We start from the raw sequence: 8,600 nt of genomic DNA on the forward strand, positions 1-8,600 counted from the left end.
GCAAAGACAAAAATTTCATATTGTATGTTTTTTTATATATGAAATACAGAGAAAAATCACATCTATGGGTCAAAAACATTAATCTGGGGCTGGGAGAGGGACTCGAAATTGATAGGAAAGTAAGACAAAGGAATATTCTCATCTGAATTGCGACAATACTTGCAAAAGTCTATAATTTGGTAAAACAAATCATCAAAATGTAGACAAATGAAAACAAAAGTGTTAAAAAGTTTGCTAATTGAAAAGTTATATACAGTATATTATGAAAATGCTGAGGCATTCATCTCACCATACCAGACTTTCTGCACCAGATGGTACCTGAAATGAACATTTGTGAATGAACAAGAGCCAGCAACTAAGATAGAAGGAGATCTAGTCAGGGTGTCAGCGAGAGCAATAACATGAAGGTGGGACATAGGCCTGCTGAGGTACATGGATAAGGAGGCTGGGAGGAGACAGGGAGCACAGGACCTGATATGTTTTGCTACCTACTGGTGCATTGCGTCTCTGGCTCTGAGGTGAATGGAGGAATTAGAAAGATTTTTTTTTTTCATTATATTCTCTTGTTAAAGTGGACCTATTACTTATGGGACAAAATATAAATATGACTGCCTTTATGTAACTACATGTTGGATAGTTTAGTAGCATCCAGATGAGGGCATTAGGAGGAGCAGTAGGCAGATGTTTCCAGCCAAAGATGTTTGCATTTGACTTTGTAGCCACACATATGTGACAAGGTAAAGGTCCGTATTTTTTACTTTATTTTTTAGATTTCAGGAACTACTTGATTACAGCGGGTTTTCTAATACACAAAAAAGTGAGAAATAACTACAGATATGTTCAGAATGTCAGAACTGTTTTTCTTTTTTTTTATAGGAACTTTTAAAATTTTGATGTATACACTAACATTCTTTTGATTTTTTTGTCATTTTTAATAGAGAAGTGATTATATATTATTTTTTCTCATTGAGTTTGTTGGTACATTTTAGGTATACAGTACAGTTACATTCATCATTGGGATCTTGTACCTCTACATGACAGGTCTTGGTTCTCATTTTTTCCCCATACCCCTGCCTTCTCCTCACCCCCTCCTCCCTTCCCTATTTACAAATACTTTGTTTCCATTTTTTCATTTTCTCATATTTTTTCTTTTCCCTTATTTCCTTTCACCTACCCTTCCCACCTCCCCTACATGTTTAGCCATTTTCTTCCTATTTTACATGGTCAATTATACCACTTGGATCTTACTTACACTTTTAGTTTTTCACACCAGAGAAACTATTCGATATTTATACATGTGTGATGTATTTATTTCACTTAAAAATGATTATATATTCTGTAGATATAATGTGATGTTTTCTTATATGGGCTTTATATAGCACTTTCTTCCTGCATCTATTACACACATCATAATTCAAAATTTTTAGAGTTGTGCCAAAAGTAACTCCCAAATTAAAGATCATGGGTGTGCTCTCCTTGGCTCCAAGCTGCCCTGCCATGGAATTATCATTTTCCAAAGATCTCAAGAGCTGGAAGGCCACCAAAAACTTTGGAGACTATGTGTTGTATTGTTCTTGTTGTTGTTAAATGTTCATTGATTATCAAATAAACATTGTTCATTCAATGCAATGGATGTTTATTGGAAGTTTGTTTAATTTAATTTAATTTAATTAGGATATTTGTGGCATGCTCTGCTTTTTTAAAACAAAACGTAAGCACTCTCAACAAGACATAATGCAAATGAAACATTTATTTCAATCCATTATATAATGAACAAGACTTGAGCACCTTCTATATTATATATTAAGATGTAAATTATGTCCAAATATGTTAACAGTAAAGATCTACAAGACTTGATCAATTGGTCCATTTCCCTCCTACATTTGAATGAAGTAGAGGGGCTCAGGGAATGGAAAGACAGACTCTAATCTCTATTAGAAATTTGAAGAAAGGAGCTAAAGGTGTAGGGAAGGTGTGATGCGTAGGGGAAGAACAAAAAGGGAAAAGAAAAAAATGTGAGAGAATGAAAAGATGAAAATAAAGTGTTTGTAGATGGGGAGGGGAGGAGGGGGTGAAGGGAGGGCAGAGGTAAGGGGAAAAAATGAGAATCAAGACTTGCCATGTAAAGGTACATGATCCCAACAATGAATGTAACTGTACTGTATCCCTAAAATGTACCAATAAACTCAATAAAATTAAAAAAAATAAAATAAAATAAAAAAATAAAGACCAATCAGTAGAGCATTCTCAGATCTTAACATGTCATGGAATGCAAAGACTCAGGAAAGATTAATTTTGTGTGTATTTATGGTTAAGGAAGAAATTTATGGATGGATGATATTTTAATTGGCCTTGACTGATTAAGTTATTGAATGCAGGAAAAAAAATAGAGAACAAACACATTTCAAGGAATAATATGTTCATCATAAAAGTCAGGCCTAAAGAGCTATGGATGGTATATATTCCCTTAAGTTACTTGCAAAGACTATGAAATCAATACATGTTGCAGGAGATGTCAGTCTCACTCATTTTTCCTTGGCACTTATCTATTTGTACACACCCCTAGCTTTGTATTGCACTTAATGATTCGGTTTGAAGCCTTCCCCTGAGCTCAGGAGCTCTTTAAACTTACAAATACACCAAGCTGGGGGTGCTGAGTATAAATCTCAGGAAGGGTCATCCTCCCTGAACTATATTCCACATAGCCTCAGAGATGCCTGGGAGATTTCAGGCTCATTTACCCACAATGGTAACCTGTTCATTAATGAATTCTTTATATGGCCTTTTTTCCCTATCCTCCCTCTTCACTCCTCTACCCATATTTTTTTTAACTTCCTCTTAGCTACTATCACTGCAAATTGTTCCAAAGCTATAGTGGCTTAAAAGAACAATCGTTCTAATTTATTCATAATTGTATAGGTGTAGAACTCAAGCAAGACCCACTGGGTGACTTTTCTGTCCTGTGTTGACTGAGATCAATCAGCATTGTAATCAACTAGTGAACTGACTATTTTATAAGTTCCAACATGGCTTCATTTGCATGCCCCATTGATAGAAATAGCTGGAAGGCTGGATTCTGATGGCACTGTCAATCAAAGTGTCTAGTTAACTCACCAGCACAGAAGTTCAGACTTCTTACCTGACTATGTTGGGTTTCCAGTAGAGTATTCTAAGATCTGCTAGTGGAAGTTTGCATTTTTTAAGGTCTGCGTCTAGAAACTTTCAGAGTTACATTGCGGTATTGTGCTGACATTGAAAATATCCTGATTCATGGAAAGAGAACATAGAACACACCTAGGAATGAGAGAGGAGCAAATTTCCATGGTAATCTAACACAAAAAATGAGTATTCAGATTCTGTAGTGAAATAAGTGCCACTTGTCAAAATTCATGGTTTGTTTTGTTTGTTTGTTTTTTGGTACCAGGGATTGAGCTCAGAACCTTGCGCTTGCAGGCAGGTACGGCACCACAGAGCTAAATCCCAGGCCCAGAATTCACAGTTTGGATAATAGTAATATACTAGCTTGTTTAAAAGTATGTAGTAAGCATACAGAAGGAAAATCAAAATCTCCCAAATGAGTCCTGCTCGGTGGACAGACCCTCCTGAGAACATGAGCACTTTTTCCATAGGTAAACGCACGGGTATGCCAGTACCTGGCTCTGACCATGTGCCAGGACTGTTCTGAGGTCACCTCTCTACTAGCCCACTATTTAAACTCTGAGAAAGCCAATGCCCATTCCTATCTCAACTTTGAAGTATGCATTATCATCTCATTTGAGGGGACAGCATTTGACTTTGCTTGTGATTGCTATTACTGTGGATAATCTGGGCTGTGTGGAAATGGACAAGAATGTAGGCACACAGAGACAAAATTTGTCCAGGCAAAACTCAGCTATGAATGGTTGTTTAGACTGTGAAATAGAATCTCAACTTAATTTATATTTAATTTTTACTTTTCGTACTTTTACATGAATAAATCAAACACTTTGCAAAATTTACACACAAGGAATTTAAGTCTAGCAGAGACCCTCATATTGTATCATATTAGTATGATTTACATCATATTAATGGAAATTTTCAATAACTGTAAGTTTCATTTCCTGAGGACCCAAGAATTCTGCATTCTATTTCCAGGTTATTTCCTAAATATGTAGCCTTATCAAAAAATAAGCGTTCCTTACACAATTTAGTTTTTCTATTGGATATGTTGCTACAATATGGTAATCCTTTTATATAGCTACTTCACCCAGATCTGGAAGGATTAAACAAAGCAAGAGATGTAGAAATTCTGTAAACAGCAAAATGCCATTCAGTGTTGTTTACCTCAGTTCCTTGAGAGCAAAGGTCTTATTATGGCTGAGTCATAATGCAATCATTAGTGGTTAAAGTCAATTAAAGCATTCTCATTAACTCTGCAAAACAAATAATAGTTTGTAAAATTATTCAGAAAAGGTGCTTTATTTCAGACAATTAAAACCTGTAAGTAATTAGAAGCACAAAATATCCAATAACAAGAAATAGAACAAATTGCCACAGGACCAGTAGTTCCAAGAAATTCATGTGTGCAACTTTGAAAATACAAAGGATCCTTTGCTGCTGCATTTCTAAGAAGGAAAATTTTGGTTGCACTGGAAATAGGAAGCAGTGAGAAGAGAGAATTTTTTTTTTGTGAAGCAGGTGGGTGATTTTTCAGCTCTTAGGAAATACCGTAACCAGCCATCATTAAAGCCCTCAGGCAGAGATGTTTAAAGGGGAACAGTTCCAGCCTTCAACCAGGAGGTCTGGGGGAGGGGTGAGTCGCTGTGCAAAAGAACAAGGAGTCATGTGGTCCAACTGTAAAATAGAAAAATTGCATGTAATTATTTTACAAGCAGAGTGCGATGATGTGAAAGGAAGAACTAATGATGATGCACTCAGCTTGTTAGAAGCTTTTCCTTCTGGGGAGCACGACGTTACAAGAAGTGCTGCTCTCTAGAATTTTTTTCTTCACTTTCCCTGGATACATAATACTACAATAAACCTGCACAGAGGGGGTTAATGTTGCAAGGATGTTTTTAAATTATTTCTGTGACCAAAGCCGGAGATACAAGCCTGGCAATAATTCTCCCTGACTTCAAGCATCCTGTATTGATTGATTAATTATTCCACCAATGAACTAACAGGTATTGACCTTATCTGGTTGAGAAGCATTTAGCCAAAAGTCAGTAATCTACATCGATCACTTAATGGAACATCAAAGCTCAGCATTCTGACAGGTTTATGTCATTCAGCAAAAATCTGTCTATGTTTTGCTGATACACTGACCTTTAGTATCCAGCAGTCTTTACAGAAAACAAAAAGCAATGACAAAATTAAATCTTGGAAATAATATTTTGTTATGTAAAAGGAAGTTCTTCTTGGTCTATTGCGAATAGCTTCTGCTAAGCTTCCATTGTGTGTGTGTGTGTTTTTTTTTTTAAATCTGAAAGGCAGTTTTCTGTACGCTTGTAATATATGATATTCTAATGAACCATGAAATTATCAAAACAATGAAGCCTGAAATAATTAACACTGAAGCAGAGCTTCACAAAGACAATACTGAACAAATTAGATTCTGCAGGAAAGGGTTCAAGAAAAGAGGTCTTGGTCCAGTGATTCAGAATGAAGGACAAAATGCTGACTGTCATTGCCTATACTGAGCACCAGGATCCTGATTCAAACATTCAGGTCAAGCCTATAAATCCCAGTGTCTACCTACCCACTTCAATGTTTAGAAGAGCATGTTACAAAAACAAAGGAAGGATTTGTAGAAAATTTCTAAACCAGCCTTTATAAGGATGATAATATATTTTAATATGCTTATGTACAGTGAACATAAACAATGCATGGTAGACTCTTATTATGATACTGTTCCCCCTCACTGAGGAACGTATGATAAAAGGAGCACTCAGCCAGTCAGTCCCCAGTGATGGCCTCTGGAGAGATCCCTCTGGAGTCTTCTGTAACACAATCACTACTGCTGTCCCATAAGGGTTGGATGCATGAGGAGCTTACTTCTTGCTTCAGGGTTTGTATTTCCAAGTTTTCATTATCGTTCATGTTCCTGATTCAAGTACTGTTACTGAGTACTGAGGTTTTTTTTTAAAAAAAAAACAGCCTTCTAGTCTGTGACAAAGGAGGACTGGCCGCAGTACTATAGGGAAACTCAGGGAGCTGTCTCTGTATTCCATTCCTAAAGGCTGGTTAGGGGTTGGAAAGATCCACCTTCTAATATCTGCTATCATGGTTAAGTGTTGGGCATTTGGGTTTTTTAATGTGAAGTGGCTATCTCTACTTGGAATCTTGCTCTAAATGAACCTCACAAGGGATGGGAATTTAGCTCATTGGTTCTACAACCTGCCTCGCAAGCTCAAGGACTGGAGTTCGATCCTTGGTACCAAAATAAATAAATAAATAAATATATCTCACAAATGGTCTCTATAATTTTCATCTTCCATTTGCAGTACCTACAACAGTACACATTTTCTCTCCCCCTTTCAAGGCCACCCATGTACACTAGCTCTGCTACAGTTTCATGAACTTTGTTTATGTCTATGACTTGTTTAATAATTAAAACAAATATTTCTCTTCACCAGTAACACTTTTCAGTATACGCTTAATATTTTCCACAACTAATCTAGTAATCATTGTGTGTAATAAAACAATAAACAGAATTCAGCCTCAGTTCTAATAATTCTGCTTTTTTTTTCTTTTTTGGTTTATTTGAGATAGGGTCTCACTATGTAGTTGAGACTGACTTGGAACTCACTATGTAGCCCAGGCTGGTCTCAAACCCACAGCAGTCCTCCTGCCTCAGCCTCTGGAGTGCTGGGATTATAGTTCACCACCATGCCCAGCTCATTTCTGCTCGTTTTTATTAGTTCTGTGGCCCTCATCATCACCAGCTACAAGCTTGCTTACATGTCAAATAGAGGAGTTGGTCAAAAAGAAATTTAGGTTCAATTCTACTGCACACATTTTGGTATGTTTCCTTATTTATGAATAATTTATTTCAGAATTTGCTGATAAGAAATTTCACAGGAAGAAAATTAATATTCTGAAAAAGCTTTTCCTGTGAGTTAAAATGAAATCAAAATGAAATAAAAAGGAATAATATTCTGTGCTAATCTTAAATGACCATACAAAGTAATACTAATAATAATATTAACTCCCTTTTAAACTGAAAATTGTTTTCATTTGGAATACAATTTAATAGGGATAGGCATGTAATGCCCCAATGAGAAAGGAAAGAAAGAAAGACAGAAGGAAGGAACAGAGAGAAAGAGAGAAAATGAAGAAAGGGAAGAAGAAAGAAAGAGAAAATGAAAAAGGGAGGAAGAATGTTGCAAACTTTAGGACTTTTGAAAAGAGGGAAGGGAAATAGATTCTCTCACCTGGGACTTCTGTGCCATTTGTGAACAATGGCAAAGTTCAGGAAACTACAGAAAATCTTAAATGGATTAGTTAAACATTAGAGTCAGTGTCCCTTTAAATTCCAAGTAATAAAAGTAATGAAGGTTACTAAAAAATGTACAATATCTTTTGTTAGATTTTGTAGAGTGCATAATATATTTTGTGTAAAAATGGTTCTTTGGACTGAGGCATATATACTAACAATATTAACTGACATCTCAGTCACTTATTTGGATGCTGTTTCATTCTGTATCAATTGCATATTTTTGTCTCCTTATATATTTTGATTCACATGTATACTACTGAATTGAATTTACATTAAGATTTATTTACTTTTCTAATATACATATTTCTGCATGCTATGGAGAGTGAACTTTTATATTTTTAATAATTATTGAAAACACCAATGACCTTTGGTATGTAAGTGTCATTAATATTTAAAATGACTTTAAAAATTATCTATTTCTCATTTTAAAATGACAATAACAAGTAGTTTTTCTGTACTATGAATAATTTTTAGGAAAATAATTACACTTTTCCCAAAGTTATGAGGGTGACAGTGTTTTACTTTTATAAGTGTTTTTCATGTCTTAACTAAAGATACCTACATTCTCACATATACATCTACATTTAATGTTGCAATATTGTTTTTATTGAGGTAAATGAATAAAATTAGATCTCACCCAAATTTGTAGTTGGAAAACAGAAGACAATTTTAATAAATTTCAGACAATTTTAGATACTTTTTAATCCCATAGCAGAACCCAGCCTTAAAAATCAGCTGCAAAATGGAATCCGTAACTATACTCACAAACAGTTTCTACTGTGTTGTATTAAAATTATTTGCTCTATCTTGCAAATACTTTTGTGTAGAAATTTTACAAATGGTTCATGTTTAATAGATTTCACACGTTGAGCTTCAGAACAAAACTGAGTTGAAAGTACATAGTTCCTAAATACTCTCTGTCCCCTCACACAATTTCTTCAGCTATTAACTGTCCACGCCACAGTGGTACATTGGTAAACTTCAATCAGTTCATGTTGATGTGTCAGTATCACTCAAAGTCCATGGTTTGCAATAAGGTTAACTCTTGGTATTATGCATTCTGTGGGTTTTGACAAATGTATAATGACATTTAGCTACAATTATATCATCATGCAGAATAGTC

The sequence above is a fragment of the Fukomys damarensis genome, unplaced genomic scaffold, assembly GCF_012274545.1.
Source record: "Fukomys damarensis isolate Sample0158 unplaced genomic scaffold, DMR_v1.0_HiC HiC_scaffold_1, whole genome shotgun sequence".
Lineage (NCBI taxonomy): Eukaryota > Metazoa > Chordata > Mammalia > Rodentia > Bathyergidae > Fukomys > Fukomys damarensis.